We start from the raw sequence: 22073 nt of genomic DNA, 5'->3' as shown, positions 1-22073 counted from the left end.
AGGAAAGTCCATATGACTCTTACCTCCAATTAACGACCAGAAAACTGGAAGTGGCACAGAGGCTCAGTGATAGAGTAGTAATCTTGAGCAGAAGAGGTGAGGGACAGTGCTCAGGCCCAGAGTTTAAGATGACAAAAAAAAAAGGTTATGAATAAGATGCATCTTGACCCATGTCACCCCCTCCCAACATTCTTACCCATCTTCCCCTACCTACCTCTTTATTTACTTTTTAAAAAATTTGTAGTATATGTATATTGAATTATTTTTATATTAATACATTTTTAATTGTGAAAATACTGTACAGAGGGGTTACAATTACATAGACAAGGTAATGAGTACATTTCTTATCAAGCATTGTAGCCTCCTCCTTTGGTTCCCCTTCCCATCCCTGCCCTTCCCTCACCCTCCCCACCAAAGTTGTAAAGTTCATTTTCGACATAACCTCTTGTAAATCTCATTGTTACAACGGGTCCACCTGTATCCCTATTTAAACAACTTGTTTTTTGCCTTCCCTTCCACAACTTATGCCAATATCAAATACAGTGAAAGCAGTGGTTATTCCATGGGGGGGGGACATACAAAGCAACAAAGAAATCATCTTATAAATATGCTAGAAACAATTGCATGCAAGCAAAAACATTCGAATACTTATCTTGGGGTTCATTTCACGTAACATAAACTTATCTGACCTTTTCTGCTTGTCTCAGACATATACTAGTTATTGCAAATAAGGGAAACCATGGGACCTATGTTTCTTTGGGCCTGGAGTTCTATGCCACCATCAGGAAGAATGACATTGCCCCATTTGTTAGGAAACAGAAAGACTTGGAAAAAATTACAAAATTTTCTTAATAGAGACCCAGAAACACAACCAATCAAAGAAAAGTTGGGCAAATGGGATTGAATGAAACTGCAGAGCTTCTTCATGGCAAAGGACTAGCTACCAAGATCAATAGAGAGCCCATGCATTGGGAGAAGATCTTCACTAGCCATACAACCAACAAGGGTCTTATATCTAAAATATACCAGGGACTCAAAAAATTCAATCCCCCAACAACAAATCCTCAAAGAAACAACTGCCCAATAAATAAGTGGGCTAAAGACTTAAAGAGAAATTTCTCTAAAGAGGAAAGAGGGATGGACAATAGACAAATGAAGAAATGCTTAACCTCTTTAGCCATAATAGAAATGCAAATCAAAACAACATTGAGATACCAGCTCATCCCAGTTAGAATGGCTATAGTCAAGAACTCTAATACAACAGATGCTGGAGGGGATGTGGCCAAAAGGAAACCCTACTGCGTTGTTGGTGGGAGTGTAAACTTGTTCAACCACTTTGGAAAGTAGTATGGAGGTTCCTCAAAAGACTCCACATAGAGCTCCCCTATGACCCAACAATCCCACTTTTGGGCATTTACTCAAATGATCACAAACAAACCATACTAAAACTACCAGCACAACTATGTTTATTGCAGCATTATTTACCATAACTAAGATATGGAACCAACCCAGCTGTCCCTCAGTAGATGAATGGATCAAGAAAATGTGGTATATATACACAATGGAATTCTATGCCTCCATCAGAAAGAATGGCATTGCCCCATTTGTTAGGACATGGAAAGACTTGGAAAAAATTATATTGAATTACTGACTGCATTCTTCCTTTCCTTCTCCTTTGCATTCATCTGCTTCTCTGCCCTGGCCCTATTCCTGCTTGTGCAAGTACCTACATCCTGGTGCTTATTTGGGGGGCTTTGAATCGCCTTTCTAAGGAATTACACTACTTGATTTCTCCATTGACTCTACCATATTTTAGTTAATACATTGGTAACTACTTGCATACTAGCCAATTTGATTACTTATAGGTTTATGGTGTAATTCTAGCTACCACATATAAGGCATCATTGACTCTGTCTCTCTGGGCCTGACCTAGTTTATTTATTATAAGTTTTATCAAGTCTTCCTCCCCCCCCTTTTTTTTTTTTAACAAATGGAACAGTAAAATTCTAATGGATAAGTAAAACTTTCAATTGTACACTTTCATATCTCAATTAGGAAGGACCTTTTGAACTTTGGGAATAAAAATCTTTATTAATGAAATACTGCTTTCTCTTTTGCCCAGACTTTTTTCTCTTTCTATCTTTGGCCATGAATATTCCTCCTCAGAACTTTGAGGCAGCAAAGTCAATAGGATATCAACTTATGGTCTTTTTTCTTTCTTTCTTACTTTTCCCATGTTAAGATGGTGCATAGAATGTTGAGAAAATATTCTTCCTTGAAAGATTCAACTGAAAATATTCATATGTTTGTACACCTTCGCTATTCTGCTATTCTTAGTTTTTGTTTTGATTTCTAAAGCACAGAAAAGATTACATTTTAAAAGAGAGAGTGATTCTGCCATGTTGGTAATAGTTTCAGCATATTGCTATAACTAATTAGGCTTGTCTGAAACAGTATCAGGTCCAAGGGTCAGGTTGGAAAGGTGACAGGGACCAGACAGAGAACAAAAATAACATTTATCATAGACTGGAGTTCAGAAGTCCACTGTGAACTTGGACCATACAGTTATCAGAGTTTTTTAGGATAAACTGGAGGCCAATTATCATTGTTCCACTAGAAACTGGAGATTCATCTTCTACATTTCCATGGTCTCTTGGGTTCTAGACTGTGAAGGGTCCATGAACAAAACCCTACAATGATGAATAAATGGATTCTTATGTAGAAAATATTCAAACTGGAGTGTTTCTTATGGATTGTAGCATAGGGACCAATTAATATACAATTGAAACTTACCTTATGTTACCAATTCTAAGTGAACTTTGAGGCATATTTTTCTATAAATATTTTTAGAAAACAGATGTGAGAACATATATCAAGATGCTTCTAGGGGATTTGCAAAATGGTTTTAAAATTGGAACTATAACTATAGAGCTGTTTTTTTATAGTAAATCATTTTGAAAACCATACAATGTAATGTAACAATTTTTTTTTCTCATTTTAAATCTTTAATCCTAAGTGAAAAGCAGACAAGGCCTTGTTTCAACTATTAAGCCTCCATGGTGGTATAGAACTGTCATCCCAGCTATGCAAATGAAAGGGAGGATTGCTTTCCAGGCTAACGCAAACATAAATTTGAGACAGTGTTAAAAAAAAAAATAAAATAGACTGGAGATGTTGTATAAGTAACAGAACACCTACATGGCAAGCACAAGGCCTTAACTTCAAACCTTATACTTAAAAAGAGAACAAGAATGAACAAGAGAAACAACAACAAGCAAAATGAAAAGCCAAAATGAACTAGAAAATATGTAGCTCTCATGAACCACAATCCAAGAGACTAGGATTTTGAAAGAAAGGTGTCATAATGTCTGGTAAAGGCTTTAGATACAACTACTCTTGTGCAAAACCCACGGGAACATGTAAGGAAGACTCAACATTGTTAAAGCAGGAGTCCAGACTGTTGTAATTGAGAGAAAAGGTGACTCTACATAAATAAAAGGCCAGAGAGTTTTTAAGCCTTCTGGTAAGATAGTGTAAAAGTACTGAAGGATATTATGTAAGAAGTTGCTCGCCAAGGTTAGGCTATTTGTCCTTGCTAACTTGTGCTTATCAAAGTTAGGCTCCTACCTGACTAGGAACTTGATGAAGAGAAGCAATGTCTCTTCTACATCTGAGGAAATTGTCCCTTTTAGTACAATTACCATAGTTAATTAAAGATACCACAGGGTTGTAAAACTAAGCTAGTCACTGAAAGAATATTTACAACTCAAAGCTAAAGAGAAAGACATTCCATTTGCAAGATTTCTAAAGTAGATGTTCTAAGATGTGAGAGGTATGAGACTAAAGCAAGAAAGAAACATAATGAAGTGAGGAAAAGAATTAAGTTCATCTTGGGCTGTGCTTTTTGGCATTCTTGCTATTTTTGACTCTTAGATACTCTTTGCCTTTGTCCTTACATATAGATATAAATATATTTCTTATAAAGATATTTCTTTGGTTTTTACTTTCTTACACAGATATTAGGTATTAGAACAAAACCCATCTACCAACCAGAATCTGGTATGATATCATACTAACTAATTATATTATAATAATTCATTCTACCTCCAATTAAAGTTTCATTATAATGTATTTGGATGGATAAAAGTACAGTTCACATGCAACTCCAAATAATTAGAAGAAACTTTACCTTATGTAGTACTATTGTTTTTCTTCTGCCATTAAAGTTAATAAGAAAACTACTTCCTAAAAAAATATACAGGAACAATCAAATCACTGATACAAGATTACATATGCAAGTGGAAATATTGCCTGTTATTTACCAAGAAGTGAAATTATTTTCTGTGTTTTTTTCCATTTTTACACATATCTCTAAGAGCAAAATGCCATCCACATTCTACTAGAGGAACACAGTTCTATATTAACTTTTTATAACAAAATAAATTTTCATAACAATAAATAAATAGGTATTTTCCTCTGGATAGTTATATTACTCATTTTGATCCTTTATGTTATTGAATAATTTTGTATTGTATTTTAACCTATTGTTATTTTTAAACTATCTTTGATTTATATAATGCCTTTTCACATTTAAGTTTTCCTGGAGAAAACTATTAGATTTGATCAATTTATCTAACTTATGTATTATATTAAACATTTTTACATATAAAGAGAAAGGCTGCAAAAGAAAAGTGGTTTTCTTCAATTAAAATGTAATATTATATACTATGAGAAACTAATAATGAGCAAGGGGTATAAATTCATATTTTTTGTAAATTAATAGATGCACTTTACATCATGAGACAGTGTCAAATAGATGTCAGTTTTTCAGTAAATTATATGTTAGGTATAAGAGTTCAGTGGTACAGGGCAAAAATAAGGGTTGGTTAAATGATATAAATTCAGACTTCCTGCATACAGGAGAAATTTCTCACTGTTTTACTTTGCTTTTTTTTTTTTTTAATCAGACTAGTCAGCCTTGGCACATCTGCATGTTGTCCTAATTGAAACAGCTAATCCTAGTGGATGCCTATAATTGCACTTTCATGTAAATTAGTTGTGGCTGATTGGTCAGGCTCAAGGTCAGAATTAGTTTTTGAAAGCTTCTGGCAAAGAGACCAGACAATGTTTGAAGAATGTTATGGACTCCATGTAACTATTTCCACATATGCCAAAGCTCAGGGGATAGTTTTCCAGATCCCACTAGAATTCTCTGAGTCATTTATGAGATACATCTGAAATAAAATACCTTGCAAAGAAAGATTCTCAAGTGATGTTCAAAACATTGATATATTCTTTTTAAATACTGCAGGTCAGTTGAATACCACACAAAAAATTTACAGAGGGATCATTTGCACTGAACTGTTTTAAAGGTCAAAGTATAGGAAACTGAAAATGTTGTTTAAAGCTCCTACTGGAGACATTCAAAATTATCACATGCTTAAAGACCAGATTTTAAAAACTAACATTAGTAAAGATTCAACCAGGTGCTGGTAACTTATGCCTAGAATCCTAACTACTCAGGAGGGTGAGATTCAAGGATGGTGGTTTGACACCAGCTTAGGCAGGAAAGTCTGTGAGACTCTTATCACCAATTAACTACCAAAAAATCCAAAAGCCAGATGTGGAGCTGTAAGCTCAAGTGGCAAAACACTAGCCTGTAGCAAAAATCTCAGGGACAGAGCCAAGCCCTAAGTTCAAGCCTGGGACCGGTTCCTCGTATATATAAAAAGAAATTTAATACATTATATTGTTTTCATGTATAAATATTGTAGATATTGTAGATATGTATATATACATATATGTCAATAATAGAATATTCAGTGAATTTTATTTCTCTCAGTATAGCAGAAGGAGTTATATGTTTGTACAAACAAAAACTAATGGTCTGGACCCATTGCAACAATGAGAAGTACAAGTTGTCATGTCGAAAACCAACTTTACAACTGTGGTAGGGGGGTGAGGGGAGGATTGGGGGGGGGGGAGGAGGCTTGGAAGGCCTGGGAAGGGGAAACAAAGGAGGAGGCTACAATGCTTGATAAGAAATGTACTCATTATCTTGTCCATGTAATTATAACCCCTCTGTACAGTTTTTTCACAATAAAAAAAGAGAAAAAAAAATCCTAATGGTCTGTCTTTCCATACTGCTGGAATGTGTTATTGGAAGAGTGTAAAGTGCCTTCCATCGGTCTAGGCATCATTCTAATTATCAGTCACCCATTTGTTCTCACTGTTTATCCATCTTTATGACTACCTTCTTTCTGCCATATTCCATAAGTAATTTAGCATGGTCATGTGACATTGATTTAGGAAAAGAGAATTTAGAAACTTATCAATTATAACTGGTATGTGTTTACTTACAATAAAAATAGTTTCACCATATAGAGTTAGTGATATTTTTGTGAAAAAAATAAATTAAAAATTTTAATTACACATATTAAGTAAGAAGTTTAGAGGTAATAAATATAAATCATATTCATTTAAAATGTGTTTGCTTGCATAAATTTATTATCAAAGAGAGTTTAATCATATTCCCATTAGAGTTAAAAATAAAATACTAGTCAAGCAAAATTGTGTCAGCACCAGGCTAGACATTACTGTGAAACTTGTACACATTCTTCATTGCAATAGTTCAACCTTGTATTTTTTATTCCTCTGCAGTATTCTACACAGGGTATTCATTAGCTCTCCTAATTACTATTACATGTAGCACAAGGGTTTCAATTCTCCAACAGTTTGTTGAACAATAATTCACTCAAAAAGTCACCCACGTAGAGGTCTCCATAACAATATAAAGTTCTCCCTCGTGTGTAGCAGGTAATTATGTTTCTAAAGTTGAGTTGGACAATAATCTTCGTGTAAACAAGACATTCCTGTGCAGTCTGTTGATGATTGTTAATTAATTTTTTGCTCATTGATGTACTATAAACTTCATTTAGATGCTGTGAATCGTATAAAATATTAATTACATTCTGGAGGTTTCAGAGCACCACAGTACGATAACAAAAGTAGGCATTGATAAGCTTTTAATTGCAATCCATTCAATGGAGCTATTATGTTTTCATAACCCCTTAGTTTCCATTAGTTATCTGTCAGTTTATAATATAGTTGTTAATTGAAGTAGAAACAGAATGTGTGAACTTTGTTTTCCCAATTGTATACTTTGTATGCTTGAGTTATCCAGGAAGACAAATACATGCCGAGCCATCGTTGCACTGCATTTTCAAGGCTAACAAAGCTAACAAGATGGAACCAAAAGGAAAGAAAACAGAACATAAGAGAATCTCAGGGAAACTGGATTCTATAGCCTTCCATCAATAGTGAGATGTCAGATGCCCCAAGTCCCAAGCAGAGAGAAAGCCCAGCTGAATAAAATCATTTTGTGTCCACTCATTGTAAAGATGCTGTAATACAAAATGATTGGCTTTTTTTTCAAGGATAAAATAAAATGCGTACAATAAAGTTTTCCTTGCTTTTAAATAGTTAACCTTGAAAATGAATTATTATTTAGAGCAATTAATTAACTGCAAAATGTCCATTCACTTGGGCATTGTAGTACCAATTATTGTATTTTGTAACTATGAAAATATACATAATAAAATTAAAACATTTTGTAGCTCATTGGTGACTTATTCCAAGGCAATCATATAAACATTACATGCATTAATATCTCACTTTCTTTCATAGACTTTTCTCTCTTCATTTGTGTCTGCAATCTTGAAATATAAAGGGAAATCAGATTACACATAGTGTTTTGTAGTTTTTTTACTTTATATCTTAGCACATATAGCATGTTGGAAGTATATTCACATTCCCTTAAATGAGCATATTTTGCATATTAGGAACATATCCTTCTTTGTCTAAACATGTTCATGTTGATGGGAATTTAGAACATTTTTCAGTTTTTGTATATGGCAATCACAGCTATAAAGCAGGTTCTTGCACATGTATCTTCATTGTTATTTTAAAGGGGATGTACAGATGGCTTGCAGTTACATAAGTCAGGTAATGAGTAAATTACATTTTGAACAGTGTCACCTCTTCCCTCATTTTCTCCCAGATTTTCCCTTCTGACCCTCCTCATTTTCAACAGCGTCTAGTACCAGTGCTACATTTGTTCACCCTTTGTCCCACCATTTCTGTGTTCTTAAATAATGATAAACTATGTCTTCTAATGTTCACCAAGGATGATGTTTATCCTTTATGTCAAGAAAATATTCTGAATATTTTAGATCTTTCAGGTTCTTAAGTTTTTTGTTTGAGGAAACTAAGAGATTCTGGGGCTTTTAGGATTCAGAAACAGCCCAATGCAAAGGGAGAAAATGTCTGTCTACTACATCTTAAAGAACCTTTGTATGATTCAGGAAGAGACAAGCTCTTTAAGTCGTGAGGAAGCCCCAGGGAAGGACAGCACAACACAGTGAGCAGCTCAGGGCTATATTTGCAGGACTCCAACATGCAGTAGTTTGCCTTCCCCTTGTCCTCAATTCAATATTTGCCAATGTCTATCTAGAGAAACCTTTTGCTTTATCATTAACATAGAGTGAAAGTTACTAACAGTGATCAGAATTGAGTAATGCTACTACATATTAGGGTGGCCGTGAGCAGCAAAGAAAATTCTCACCTAAAATGCCAATAGCATTGAGGTTTAAGAATCCTATTAATTTATATATATATATGTATGTATGCATGTATAGACTGATGTGGGGTATATCTGGATACCACTGGTCCCTTGAGACCTGCTTTCATAACCAGCATGCATCCTATATATGGATAGCCTATTGTACTTTTATAATAGGAAGGAATTGTTTTACCAGGAAAGCAATGTTGTAATAAGAAGACAAGATTACAAAATGTAACAAGGTTTAAATATCAATAACAGTAATACTCTTAACCAGCAAAGAAACTGAATATGTAATAAAAAAATCTTAAGTGAAGGACAGTTGATTGACGTTGGGTACATATCCAATACTGACATATTAGTTGTCAGTATTGATCAGTGACATATAATGGTGAATTGGGTAACTCTTATGCTAATTTCAGTTTGAAAATCTTACCACGATTTGAATATAGAATATAGTAAAAAGTCTGTATCAAAGGGTTTGAACACCAAGGCTTAGTTTTACTTCCACTGGTTGTGATGTCACAATCTTGAGTAATTGTAGTGACTTCATGTTTCACTCTCCTTATAATGGAATTGAAAATAGCATATATGGGAGCTCTATGTGGAGTCTTTTGAGGAACCTCCATACTGCTTTCCAAAGTGGTTGAACAAGTTTACAATCCCACCAACAATGCAGTAGGGTTTCCTTCTGGCCACATCCCCTCCAGCATCTGTTGTTATTAGAGTTCTTGATTATAGCCATTCTAACTGGGGTGAGGTGATATCTCAATGTTGTTTTGATTTGCATTTGTTTTATGGCTAGAGAGGTCGAGCATTTCTTCATGTGTCTATTGGTCATTCTTATTTCCTCTTCAGAGAAGTTTCTCTTTAAGTCTTTAGCCCACTTATTTATCGGGCAGTTGTTTCTTTGAGGATGTGTTGTTGGGGGATTTAATTTTTTGAGTTCCAGGTATTTTAGATATGAGACCCTTGTCCATTGTATGGCTAATGAAGATCTTTTCCCAGTCTGTGGGCTTTCCCAAATGATCACAAACAAGACCATACTAAAGCTACCAGCACAATTATGTTTATTGCAGCATTACTTACCATAGCTAAGATTTGGAACCAACCCAGATGCCCCTCAGTAGGTGAATGAATCAAGAAAATGTGTTATACATACACAATGGAATTCTATGCCTCCATCAGAAAGAAAGACATTGCCCTATTTGTTAGGAAATGGGAAGACTTGGAAAAAATTATATTAAGTGAGGTAAGCCAGGCCCAAAGAAACAGAGGTCCCATGGTTTCTCTTATTTGCAATAACTAGTACATGTCTGGGACAAACAGAAAAGGTCAGATAAGATGACGTTAAGTGAAATGAAACCCAAGATAGGGACACAAGTGTTTTTTTTCTTCCTTGCTATTGTTTCTAATGTATTTATAAGGTAATGTGATTTTTTTGTTGCTTTGTATGTCCCTCCCCCATGGTATAACCCCTGTTTTCACTGTATCTGATGTTGGTATAATTTGGGGAGGGGAAGGGAAAAAACAAAATGTTTAAATAGGGATACAGATAAACTCATTTTGAAATGAGATGTACAAGACTCTGTTGGAAAATGAACTTTATGATTTAGGTGGGGGTAGGGGTTTATGAGGTTAGGGAGGTAGAGAGTTGTAGTTGAGGAGGTGGGAGGAAAGGGATGGTAGGGAAAAAACAAAGGAGGAGGCAACAACCTTGGATAAGTAGCAGGGTATAAAATTAACCCTCAAAAATCAATGGCTTTTCTGTATGCCAACAATGAGAAAAGTGTGGCTGAAATTAGGAAAGCAACTCCCTTTGTAATAGCCCCACAAAAAATAAAATACCTAGGAATTAACTTAACCAAAGAAGTGAAGGACCTGTATGATGAAAAATTTAAAAACCTGGAAAAGGAAATCAAAACAGAACTTAGAAAGTGACAAAAACTCCCATGTTCCTGGATTGGAAAGATCAACATCGTGAAAATGGCAATACTTCCCAAGGCTATCTACAAATTCAATGCGATACCTATCAAAATTCCAACCTCATTCTTCAAGGAAATAGAAGAGGCAATCCAAAAACTCATATGGAACAATAAAAGACCCCGAATAGCAAAAACGATCCTCAACAGAAAGAACACTGCTGGAGGAATATCAATAAAAAAACTTATTTTAAAAAAAGAAAATAGCATATATTCCTGGTTGTTTTGTTTTGTTTTGTTTTACTCTGGGAAATAGACAAATTCACAAGCATTCCAGACAGTTTTGAACAAAAGTAAAACTACAATTGATTGATCGGTTTTATTGTTTTGAGGGGTCAACTATATTCTAAAATCAAGCCCTGTGTATATTATGTTCACTGTGTTTTGACAATCAGAAGTAATTTTCCATATCTTCCATGATGGAATATGAAAACTAGATCTTTAATTCAAGTTTGTATCTATTTATCATGTATCTACCTATCTTCCATCTATGTATCTGTGTGTCCATTTATTCATGGCAATACTAGAAATGAAATCTAGGAAGTTTTACATGTTGGCAAGTGAAGATACTTCACTTGATAATTTAACTTATTTTTCAATTTTAATGTTATTGTAAAGGTGATGTACAGAGGGGTTACAGTTACATAAATCAGATAAACTTATATACAGGACAAATGGTGCAGAAAGCAAAAAAAACAGCAAAAAAGGAGAAAGAGAAAAAAAACAAAACCAATAAAACAACCCCCACCCCACAACAACCAAGAAGGAAAATAACATAAAACATCTTGTTTCCATTTCTTGGAATTATTTCAATTAACATCATTTTATATGATCAAGAAGTATCTTATAAAACTAAGACAGATGCAACATTTCAACTTCATGTAAATAACTATGCTTAGGATAAAATTAGTGAAATACTAAATAAAGTCACATACTTACATAACTACATAACATAAAAGTGCTTTTTTAAAATAGCTACTTTATTTATCATTACTCCTAAGTGATCAGATTTTACAATTGAGTGTACATTAGTATGTAGGATCTGATACTATAAAAATATGCTCAGTTAACCTTTTCTTGTTAGACTACACCTCCATCACAAACCAGTAATGAGTCTAACAAGTACAAGGGTCATCCGAGCTATAAATAACCACTTTTTCAGTTCATGGTGTTCATATGTCAGTGGTCACTAATGAGAGTTGTATGCTTCTGTTTAACAAATGACTGGCTGGAAAAAAAGAACTGTGGGTGTAATATTGTCTAAAAATGTTCAAAATTTTAAAAGGACAACTTAACATTGCACTTAATTCCATAGTAATCTATTTTGGTACTGAATAATTTCTTAGTAGTTGCAAACAACTAGAATGGAGCATTTTCCTTTTAAAATGAAAAGCAATTAACTTGTTAAATTAACATGTTACAATTGTTATGATCTCAAGGTTTGGTTTTTATTTCATATATTTACTTTTCATTATAGTTTTTTAAATTAACCATAAGCTAGGTTCAATGGCTCATCCTGTAAGTCCCAGTACTTTTGCAGGCAGGGATATATTTTTCTGATGGATGAATAAAATTCCCCTGTAAATATATAAAATATTTTCTTGATCAAGATGCCAATTGTAGGGTATCTAGGCTGTTTCTATGACGCGGCTATTGTGAATAGGGCTGCAGTAAACATAAATATATAGGTCTCTTATGATATCTTGGCTTGGAGTCTTCAGTTAGAGTGGCATTATTTGATCAATAGGGTAGTTCTACTTTAAGTTTTCTGAGGAATTTCCATACTGTCTGCCATAGTGCTTGCATTAATTTATAGTCCCATCAACAGTATATTAGGGTATTAGGATTCCTTTATACCTTGACATAATTTGCTGTGTGCTGTTGATGGTAAACATTCTTCGTGGAGTGAGCCATCTCACTTTATTGTTGTTTTATCTTTTGTTCTTTTTTCTTTTTTTGTCAGTGATGGGACTTAAACTCTGGGCCTGGGCACTGTTCCTGACCTCTTCAGCTCAAGGTGAGCGCTCTACCACTTGAGCCACAGCGCCACTTCCAGTTTTCTGGTAGTTTATTGGAGGTAAGAGTCTCATGGACTTCCTTGCCTGGGCTGGCTTTGAACCAGGATCCTCAGATCTCAGCCTCCTGAGTAGCTAGGATTACAGGCATGAGCCACTGGTGCCCAGCTTGTTTTGTTTTTAATTTGGTTTTATTACAAAAGTGTTGTAGAGGGGTTACAGTTACATAAGTAAGGCAATGAGTACATTTCTTGTCAGTGTTACCCCCTCTTGTTTTTCTCTCATTTCCCCCCCCTCCCCAATTCCCCTTCTGTAGGAAGTAAAGTTTATTTCCAACATAGTGTCTTGTTAATATCACTGCTTCATTGGTCCAACCTTTGTCCTTTGTCTCACGATTTTGTTTTTCCCCTTTCTTTGCCCAAATCAAATAAGCTTATATACAACATACATGGTCAAAAACAGTGACAAAAATGTGATAAACCAAGGTGGGTGGATGAAATAAAAAGAAATAACTTCACAAAGTACATTGAAATCACAAAAAAACCCTCTTATTTCCATATCTTGGAGTTCATTTCAATTAGCATCATTTTATAAGGTCATACGTACATATCTATTGAGCTATTGTAATCCTCTGCTAGGACTATTCTAGACATATACTAATGATTATAAATGAGGGAAACCATGGAGCTTATGTTAGTTTAGGTCTGGCTTACTTCATTTAATATGAATTTTTCTAAGTCTTTCTATTTCCTAACAAATGGGCAATGTTATTCTTTCTGATGGAGGCATAGAATTCCATTGTGTATGTATACCACATTTTTTTGATCCATTCATCTACTGAGCGGCATCTGGGTTGGTCCATATCTTAGCTATGGTAAATAATGCTGCAATGGACATATGCTGGTAGCTTTAGTGTGGCCTAGTTTGTGGTCATTTGGGTAAATGCTCAGTAGTGGGATTGCTGGTCATAAAAAAGCTCTATGTTTAGCCTTTTCAGAAACGTTCATACAGCTTTTCAGAGTGGTTGAACCAGATTACATTCTTACCAACAGTGAAGTAGCATTATTCCCTTTTGGCCACATCCCTGCCAGCATCTGTTATTATTTATCTTCTTGATAATGACCATTCTAACTGGAGTGAAATAGAATCTCCATGTGATTTTGATTTACATTTCTTTTATGGCCATGAGTGTTGAATATTTCTTCATGTATTTATTGGCTTTCCTTTTTTAAAAGGCACATACATGTAAAATTCTTGACACATGACAAAACACTTGCACATCTGAACATTTAAAAACAGAGTTTAAATTCTTTCATGTCTATTATTCACAGGTCAGGTGAAGTAGAGTCATTATTTCCAGTTGTATATAAATCATTAGGTAATGTGCTAAATGTTTTCCTGCCTTTAGTTTTATGAAATTATGCATCATAAAAAGCAATTGTTGTCCCAAAAGTCAGATAAACGTAATGTGCTTAATTTAAGTGATAAAGTAAAATTTTCAGATGCTTAATTTAAGTGATCAACTAAAAATTTCAGACTTGTTGAAAGGTGACCTGCCATTAGTAAACGTTGGTTGGTAGTATGGGAAAAATCCATCAAACATCCACCGTTAAGTACTGAATTTTCTGCATGTCCAACCACAGTGGTTTTTTTCCCCTCGGGTGGTATTGGAGTCATAAACAGTTAGATGTCAAGGGTCTTCTAGGTATGAATATTAGTGTTTCTGTACCTGTGTTTTCTGACATTTAAAATTTCTTTTAAATTTTCATATTTTGGTGCTATCACCTTTTGCAAATCAGATTTTCAAGCTCACTACATTGGGTTAAATAGATTTTGTTTGTGATTTGCCCCATTAGTCCTGCAATTAAATACAATTTTGAAATATAGAATGCAGAAAATCATAAGGACTTATAGTTTAATGAATTATAACCTGAATAGTTTATGTATTTAAAATTCTATTTAAGGGAGCACAAAACATCTTTGGAGTCTTATTGTTTATTCAAAAACAATCACACATTATCCATATGTTTTATGTTTGTACATCAAGCAAATTTAAAAATGAATGTATTTTTTACTTGCAAAGTTATTTATTGTCTTGTGTTTTATCATATAAAATCATTAGTTTTTATTTATTATTTATCCTAAAATTTAATGACATCTGACTGTCATTTAGAATAATACTGCAGTGAATTTTCTTTCATATTTTAATAAACACCTGTATGACAGTTTTCCTATGAAGCTCTACTCAAGAGTGGATTACTGGAATTTCTAGTTTATTGGTTATAATCATTTTCTTTTATTTATAGGCTTTCACATTTCTAAATAATTCCACATCACTTTTTCTAAAAATCATTCCTTGTTTAAACTTAGTGCTCCCTCTATGTAAAAACATTGTACAATATGTTGTATCAATAGTTAGTATTTTGATATGTACTTTAAATATGCAGGCATGCATGTTTATGTGCATCTGCCAAAGACTTAGAATTTCATAGTTCATTTTGGTTAATGTCATAAAGAAAGTAAGTACATGTATGGGTTGTTTGTCCTTGTTTCTTCTTTTGTCATTTTTAAAAATTTTATTATAAAGGTGCTGTACAGAGGGGTTACAGTTACATAAGTAAGGTAATGAGTACATTTCTTGTCAAACATTATCATCCACTCCTTTATTTTCCTCCCACTATCCTTCACCTCCCCCTTCAGAAGTTGTACAGTTCATTTCCAACATAGTGTCTTGTGAGTAGGTCTACCCCAGACATACACTAATTATTACAAATGAGGGAAACTATGGAGCCTATGTTTCTTTGGGTCTGACTTAATCCACTGAATATGATTTTTTCCAAGTCTTTCAATTTCCTTACAAATGCAGCAATGTCATTCTTTCTGATGGAATCATAGAATTCTATTGTGTGTCTATACCATATTTTCTTGATCAATTCATCTAGTGAGTGGCATCAGGGTTTGTTCCATATCTTTAATGAAATAGAAGAAGCACTCCAAAAATTCATATGGAATAATAGAAGACCCCTGACCCCAGATAGCAGAAAAAAATAATATTCTTAGCAGGAAGAACAGTACTGGAGAAATATCAATACCAACTTTCAAACTCTATTATAAAATTGTATTTATTTTTTTTAAATAAAAACATCTTCGTACTGGCACAGGAACAGGCCTGAGGACCAATAGAATAGAATTGAAGATCCAGATATGATCTATGGCCTATGGCCTATGGCCACCTAATCTTTGATAAGGGAGCCAAAACTATCAGATGGAAGCAAGCCTCTTCAAAAAAATGGTGCCAGCACAATTGGTTATACAACATGTAGAAAACTGAAGTTCGATCCTCATATATCATCCTGTACCAGAATCAACTCCAAAGGGATCGAAGATCTCCAGGTAAGAGCAGAGACTCTGAAATTTTTATAAGAAGGGATAAGGGGATATGCTAGGGCTCTTTGGCACAGGTCAAAACTTCCTAACTAAAGATCCATAAACACAACAAATCAAAAAAAGGCTGCAGAGCTCTGGTTGGCCAAAGATATAGCTAGCAAGATAAACAGAAAGCTCACAGATTGAGAGATACTCACTAGTTGTAAAACAGCAAATGACTCATATCTAAAATATACCTAGAGCTCAAAAAATTAAACCCCCAAACAACAAATCTTCAAAGAAACAACCATTGATAAGTGAGCTAAAGAATTCAAAAGAGATTTCTCGAGAGGAAATAAGAATGGCCAATAGACACATGAAGAAATACTCTACATCACTGGCTATAAAAGAAATGCAAATCAAAACCACATTAGACTCCACCTCACCCTAGTTAGAATGGCCATTGACAAGAAAACAAATAATAACAGATGCTGGAGGGAATGTGGCCAAAAGGGAACACTATTACACTGTTGGAGAGAGTGTAAGCTGGTTCAGCTACTCTGGAAAGTAGTATGGCAGATCCTCAAAAGACTAAACATAGAATTCCCCTCTCACCCAGAAGTTCTACTCCTGGGTATTTATGCAAACATCCTTGTTTATTCTGAACAACGTCATGTTTATTTCAGCACCAAGTTTTGGAATCAGGACCTTGCACTTGCTCTGCTTGCTTGCTCATGGCTGGCACTCTGTTACTTGAGAAACACCTCCAGTCTAGCTCTTCGTTGGTTATTTTGGAGATGGAATCTTGTAGAATTTTCTTCCTGGACAGGCTTTGTATTATGATCCTCCAGTTATCAGCTTCCTGATTTCTTAGTATTAGAACCATAGGCCATTAGGACCTCACTCAAATTTATATTTTTAAATTATTCTTTATATATCTTCTTTATAGAAAAACTACCACTTCCTGTAAAAAATCATATTAATTGAGAAGAGTCTAAGCTCAGTGACAACGTGTTCATTTAGCATGTATGAGGAAATATATTTGGTGTCCAACATTGCAATAAAAAGAAGCATCCAATAATACCTTGGCTGTATTTTTCTCAACATTTCAAAAGTTAATTCTGTTATGGTCAAGTTTTCCTTAATCTCTGTAAGTGAATTTGTGTTTTATTCATTTTGCTGTTCATGTTATATTTCTTACTCAAAGGCTTTCTAGCAATTCAAGTAGAATATTATATCATGTACAAGTTAGATAAATGATACTTGTCTTTTGAATTTTTATTCCAGACACAATCAATTTTTATCTTACTATTTAGACCAGAATGGGCACGTGTAAATTTGAAGCAATAAAAGCCGAGTATCATTATCTTATTTCTTAATTTATTATTTGTGTTTACTTTTACAAATGACTTGCACTACCTTTGGTAGGGCATGTCATTCTATGATCAGGGAATAATATTAAAGCCAAGGATTATTATTTTGTTTGTAAAAATCATAATCAGCATTTTTACAAAAAATTACAACTATTTTAGTGTTCATATTTTTCCTGTGTTTTTATGGTACGGTAAGCATAGTTTGATCATATTAGTCTTTCTAGTACACAATTGAATTCATTTTGAAAATAATGTATGTATGTATAGATATGCATGTCACACACATAAAATTGGACTGTAATTTCAGTTTATCATACTACCTTGTCTGCTATGTAGAGCGTATGTGTCATTGCAGAATAAGTTGATTGCGTTTGTCATCTTATGTGGAAATATTTGCACAGGATTGGAGTTCATATTAACATTTGATCATTTTTACTTCAGAACTCTTTCTCTGTGTTTTTTCCCAGAAAGATTTAAAATGCTGATTCTTTGTATAATTTAGGCAATAATTCAGGCTTTCAGAAAGTGTTTTATTATATTATCTTTTATTTTTACTCTAACTTTAGATGCTAACCTATTTTTATTCTCAACAGAATCTAATTTTCTTACAGCTTCTTTTGGATCAATCTTAATACAAATCTCCATATTTTATTAGGCTTTCTATAAAACCAAATTTTGAGAAGCTGTCTTTCAAAAACCATCTTACTGTAATGCAGTTCTATATATTTTAATTATGTTTCTAAGTATGCCAATTTTTCATTGCAGCTCCTTCTCTCTGATTTTTAAAAAATCTTTCAGTCATTAGGAACCCTCTTGATTTCCTTATGTCTTATAGATGAATCTTGAAAGCAATGAGAGATGAATCAAAAGGGTAATTGACATTATTACACTTGATATGCTTGCTATGATTATCACATTAGTCTATTTTTACTGTCCCACTTTGTATTTCTGTGTGACTCACTTTTGCCACACCTTTTTTCTCCTCCTGTATATTCTGAATTTATGTTTCTTTACTATTCTCAACTGTCCTTTATTTATTGGTTTAAAAAGTGCCTATTTCTTTCAATTTAACTATTTAATAATATATATGTATTACAGCAAGTTATGTATCAATCATTAGCTAACTCAGGTCCAGAAATAATGCAAGGATTTTGGAATACTTTGCCTTGTGTAAAATTGCAGCACTATTTACTATAGCTAAGATATGGAACCAACCCAGATGCCCCTCAGTAGATGAATGGATCAAGAAAATGTGGCATATATACACAGTGGAATTCTATGCCTCCGTCAGAAAGAACAACATTGCCCCATTTGTTAGGAAATGGAAAGGCTTGGAAAAAATTATATTAAGTTAAGTAAGCTAGGCCCAAAGAAACATAGGTCCCATGGTTTCCCTTATTTGCAATATCTAGTATATGTCTGAGTCAAGCAGAAAAGGTCAGATAAGGTGATGTTAGGGAAATGAACCCTATATATGTATTCAAATGTTTTTTTTCTTTCATGCAATTGTTTCTAACACATTTATAACATTATTTCTTTGTTGCTTTGTATGTTCTTCCCCCACGGTATAACCCCTGCTTTCACTGTATTTGATGTCGGTATAATTTGTGGAGGGGAAGGGGAAAAACAAATCGTTTAAATAGGGATACAGGTGGACCCATTGCAACAATGAGAAGTACAAGTCATTATGTCGAAAATGAACTTTACAACTTTGGTTGGGGGGGGTAGCGGGGAGGATTGGGTGGGAGGGGGTGGGAAGGGAGGATGGGAAGGGATGGGAAGGGGAAACAAAGGAGGAGGCTACAATGCTTGATAAGAAATGTACTCATTATCTTGCCCATGTAATTGTAACCCCTCTGTACAGTATTTTCACAATAAAAAAGTAAAAATTAAAATTAAAATTAAAAAAATCCCCAGTAGCTTCTACTAATGGGTTTGGCATTTTGTTTCTGTTTCTGTTTCGAACCACTTTAAATAATTATTGTCTTTTTATAGAGACTGTATAGGTCTAGGAAATATTTTCTCTCCTGTATGACCATTTATTTTGTTCTACTTTATGGCTGCATATATTGGCTAGTCCTTTCAGTGGATGATGGTTTAAAATAAATTTTAGTCACTTTACCTGTAAACTTTTAATTCAAAATTTCCTTGTAAAATATAATTTTGTTAGATACATATAACCAGTTAATATCTGTTATCATTTAGCACTAAGACAATATTTACATTTTTATCTGGTTTCTATTGTTTCCCATTGGTCAAGAGAGAATTTGAATTTACTTTCAGTTATCTATCTTTCTTTTCTAACTGATCTTTAAATATCATAGGCATGAGTATTTTTTAATTTACTTTTGTGTGGTATTTAATTTTTTTGTTAGATATTGACTCCCTTGGGATTTTTGCCTTGTGTCCATCATATAATCTCTTCCCCCATATAACTGGTTCCTCCTGTTACTGATTTCGCATCTGTGGAAGAAATCCCCTAACTTTTAACATCACTTCTGTTATTTCCCATCACAAAATGCATGTGATCCTCATTCTGAGTAACTTCTGTAAGTAGTGCTTACAGTTCATCAAAGTCTTTTAAGTTGTTTTTAAATTTGCTCCTTAAGATGTCTCTTGGATTATTAATTATCACAATTTATGTATCTCGAAGTCACAATTGTATTTTTAAGAAATTCAGCTCTCTTTTTTCCATCAACAAATTTATGAATATTTGAACGATAATGTATTTTTCAATTTTATTGGGAAGAAAGTAAAATATTGTTTGACAAGTATATTATTCAAATGTTGTTTATATCACACTGCTTATCAAATAGTTTCACTATTTGTGTATGAATATTGGGGAGTTTGTTATGTCTGTAGACTATAACTATAATATTCTTTAATTTTATGTATGTGTTTATGTTGTTTGTTTTCATTTTCTTGGATCATGGAAAAAGTGTTAAGTGTTAAAATTATACCAAACTTGATAAAATTTACATTTTTTCCTCCTATCACAAATGGCATTTGCAATGCCAGCCTACTTTTTATTTTTATTTTTACTTTTTCAAATTTCAAAATGGCTGGATTTGATTAGAAAGTTTTAATGGATAAATTTAAACATATCCCAATTTAAATATTAAGCAATGTATATATAGGTACTGTATTTATGGGTCAATTAAAACTTTTTACCTCATCTTAATATACTGGCTGAAACCAGTTAATATGCCATCTTTTCTTGAGGGCATCTTGCTTTCTAAGGATTGACAAAAATATATTATTAATATGAGTTTGAGGTTTTATTTTGTCTATTTCATTCCTCTTTTCAACTGTTTTAACCCTAAACTTTGATTTTGGTTCTCTGAATTTAAATGTTTAATGGAAACCCATTATGTAGGTAAACACTTGTTATCAGATAAAACTCCAACTGCAGTTTTCTAGCCAATCAATCAGTATGGATCTGAGCTTCTTAAATTCTGTTTTTCTTTACTGTATTTTTTTTTTGGGGGGGTCTGGTTATGGGGCCTGAACTCTGGACCTGGGTGCTGTCCCTCAGCTCTTCAGCTCAAGGCTAGCGCTCTACCACATGAGCCACAGCGCCACTTCCGACTTTTTTCTTTTTGCTTATTTGGTGCTGAGGAATCGAACCTAGGGCCTCAGGCATGCAAGGCAAACGCTCTACCACTGAGCCATCTTCCCAGCCCCTTTACTGTATTTTTTTATACTGAGGATCTGATCCATTACCTAACTACAGTCTTGCAAATGCTAGACAAATGCCTTACCATTGAACTAAAATTCCAGACACTTACATTCAGATTTTGAATTGCTTAGTCATGATTTAATTTGTTCTGTATTGTATTTTTGTTTGTTTGCTTTCTTGCTTTAATTTGAAAATGCCATCCCAATTTTTGATGTCTTGAACCAAAAATGGTTTCTTTAACCATAAAGTTTATTTTACACATAAAAAAATTCTACATTAGCAATTGTCTTTTACTTCTTAATTTCCCATACATATTTTGTTTGTAGTTGTAGTATATCCTCTATCTCTCTCAAAATAACAAATGTACTTTAGAGTGTACTGCTTGTGTTGATTTATTCATTTCTTCAGATGGTTGGGATTAGTGAGAGAAAATATATTCACCTTATTTCAACACTCCATTTCAGTTTACCAGCCCTAAAATATGCCAGCAATTGTGAGAAGTTAAAAAAAATGATGCATATGATACTGTGATATCATTCATTTCATCAAAAGGAAGAATTCTATTTTGTAGAAACCCACATATTTTATATAAAAAGCAAATGCCTAGGCTAGAATCACCTGCCTACAGTGCATCTACACAATTCACTCTCCATATACAAGCAATGCACAATTCACTAAGGCACTCTCTTCAGTTAGTAAGAACAAAACCATCTCACATTGGAACAGGAACACAGCATCTCACTTTTGCATTTGATAAAGCTGGAGAGGAAAACAAATAGAGAGGCCAAAATAGTCTGGTTTGTGCTAAGGAGCGGGTTTCCCTTGTTGACCCTACATTGCTACAGATGCAAAAAAACAGCACCTGTTGTCAAATAAATAGGGCCCCAATTTCTTTCCCTTTGTGGTCTTTCCATTTTGTATTTTTCTATTTTCTATTCTATTTTCTTGGAATTTTATTGTTGAATGAATTTGCTGGCTATAGTATGTATATGTGTGTATATATTATATGAATATATATGTGTGTATATGCATTATTTT

This window comes from Dipodomys merriami, unplaced genomic scaffold (assembly GCF_024711535.1).
Source record: "Dipodomys merriami isolate MVZ:Mamm:240054 unplaced genomic scaffold, mDipMer1.0.p SCAF_335, whole genome shotgun sequence".
Lineage (NCBI taxonomy): Eukaryota > Metazoa > Chordata > Mammalia > Rodentia > Heteromyidae > Dipodomys > Dipodomys merriami.
The sequence above is the reverse complement of the archived record's forward strand: the minus strand, read 5'-3'. Positions refer to the sequence as shown.